At 38.6% G+C, this 2,457-nt stretch overlaps 1 protein-coding gene across 1 annotated transcript in view; it reads right to left on the reverse strand.

Moving 5' to 3' along the window:
• Window positions 1-2,457, reverse strand: part of INPP4A (inositol polyphosphate-4-phosphatase type I A) — a 43,615-nt gene that overhangs the window by 29,327 nt on the left and 11,831 nt on the right. The window lies entirely within an intron of this gene.

The following is a 2,457-nucleotide window of genomic DNA, read 5'->3' on the forward strand; positions in this document are numbered from 1 at the left end:
AAAAAAAAAAAAAAAAAAAAAAAAAAAAAAAAAAAAAAAAAAAAAAAAAGAAGAAGGAGAGGTGTTTATGTCCATAGTCCACTTGACTGAGAATGAGTTTCACATTGTATCAATGGAGCATCATCCTCAGCAGACACACTCCACTCCAAATTTACTGTGAGGTAACCTATACACCAGACTGGGAATGCTCCCAAACATACAACCTGAAGCACAGCTGTTGCGCTCTACTCCAAGGTACATTGGTTCCACACCGGCAGAATGCACTGAGTTACTTCTAGGAGCCTCAGGTGTTGGTCAAAAGCAAAGCTTCCCACTTTTCTCTGAGATCTTTCAAACTACATGAGGATTTGCAAATTATGGGAACTGTCATCATGATAGGTGACTTGGGAGAATGAGGACCTTTTAAGGCCACTCCACTGAATTGTGGTGGCTCTTAAACTAAATCAAAACTGTGGCAGAGGTTAGGTGGGATGTTAGCACCTAAATGATGGTAGGTACAAGGAGTATCTGCGTTGGCTGTGTATCTACACAACAGTTTGCAAGACCAGAGAGGCCTAAGAAGTGCAAGCATGAATAAGGGTTTGGAGAGACAGAAGATGAATCAACAAAACCTTCACCTGAGAGTCAGGATTTTGGCACTCAAGTTTCCCTGTAGGCAGAATAATGGATGACTGGACATGAGCAGGAAAACCCCTTGCTTTCCCCTTGCACCCTGACTGCTAAGTTTTCAGTCATACACGGCAATCCTGAATTACATACTGTTCCCCAATAGTGTTGCTGAGAAAATAGTAAGTGTATTTCATGTCATGTTTGTATTCCTGTCTTCTTGGATTACGATATTAATTGGAATAAAGGAAGAAGGGGAAAAGTAAACAAGTCAACACCGGACACAATTCAACAGTACCTTACCCCAGAAAGGGCAGAACAATCAAAAGGATCCAGCAGTTTACAAAATATTCCCCACCCCAGCTAGATGTTTTCTTTCAAAGAGTTCTAGTCCAGAAGAGTTTTAGTAAGAGGCAGCAGTTGTGATTATCCAAGGACATTTTAAAGGTCACCAGGATGTTAAGACACAAGCAGCTGTGCTTGTGTAGCTGTCTGTCATTCCTCTGGGCCGCAGCACAGAGAATGGAGCTCAGCCAATTGTGAGAGATCCTATGAATACAAAGTGTGTTTGTGCAAATCACTGAGGGTCACCTCAGCTGAGCAGAGAAAAGGAAGTCTTTCTGGGTAATTACACAAAAGCAGTACTTACCTTTGACCCACACAGTTCAGAGCATACTAAGTGGTACTAACAATCACGTGGGCTGTTATTAACCCATAGCTGTATACAACAGGCAGCCACTGATCTCTGTATGATTTTTAGCAAGAGCCTCTGAACAGTCACATTTCATGGCTAAGGCCTAGACAAACTCCCCTGTCTACCCTTCAGCCTTACAGAAAGCCACATCTTTTTCTTCATTCACCCTAAATTCTCCTCTACTTGTCTTCAAATCCTTCAACTACATCCACCTAATAGATAAGCTTTGCCAACTCTTTATATTGTTAAGGTTGTACCTCAAAATAAATAGGTATTTTTAAACCTACTGTGAGGAAAGCCACAGAGAAACAAAGATATAAAATAAAAATCAAATAAACCATATCTAAATGTGCAATGGCATATCCCTAGCCTGCTCCAGCACGGTTGTAGCAGGACAGTTGGACAAGACACATTCATTCTCTAGAATCTAAGGGCATGTCACTAAAAAACAAAACTCAACAGCGGAAAAAAAATTAGTTTTCCCATGCATTACAACAAGTCTCTGTCATCTTCCTGTGAGAGTTTATAATTTTCACAAAACACAAAAATAAATAAAATGAATGGATTAACCCATGATTTTCTTTCAAAATATTCTAAAAGAACTAAAATGCCTTAATATACAATAATGAGAGCACTACATAGTTTTACTTTTAATTCAGGTCAAGTTTAGTTAGGTCTCTAGGAGTGGATTCAAACACAGTCAAAATAAAAGCTCAATACTAAAAATTACAGCGAAATTCCTTAACATTCCAATTTGGGCCTTTATAAAGAATTCACAAACCATTAGCTTTGCAAACCACAGCCTACAAATGTAGGGAAGTAGAAGTCATAAATGAATATGTTGCCTGGAAGAGAGTTAATTGCTTCAAAAAAAAAAGAAAACTCATAATAAACCTACAAAATGCTTAACAGATTTCCTTTTCCCTCCCACCTCCTAAAATGAGACAATGTCATTACTGTCTTACGGCATCTAACTTTACTTGCTTTTATTCTGTTCTCCTTCAAAGTTATTTAGATTTTTCTTCTCTGCTATTCTAATTACTCATTCTACTCAGCTAGTTTCTCTGTTGTCCCTGTTCCTTTCTCAAAATCCTCAGCAGCTGGAGTTATTACACTTTCATTTATGCTGTCTCATCTATTCAGATTTGCCTACAGCT

The sequence above is a fragment of the Empidonax traillii genome, unplaced genomic scaffold (assembly GCF_003031625.1).
Source record: "Empidonax traillii isolate 1590-97213 ecotype Southwest subspecies unplaced genomic scaffold, ASM303162v1 scaffold1786:size61403, whole genome shotgun sequence".
In the NCBI taxonomy this organism is placed as follows: domain Eukaryota; kingdom Metazoa; phylum Chordata; class Aves; order Passeriformes; family Tyrannidae; genus Empidonax; species Empidonax traillii.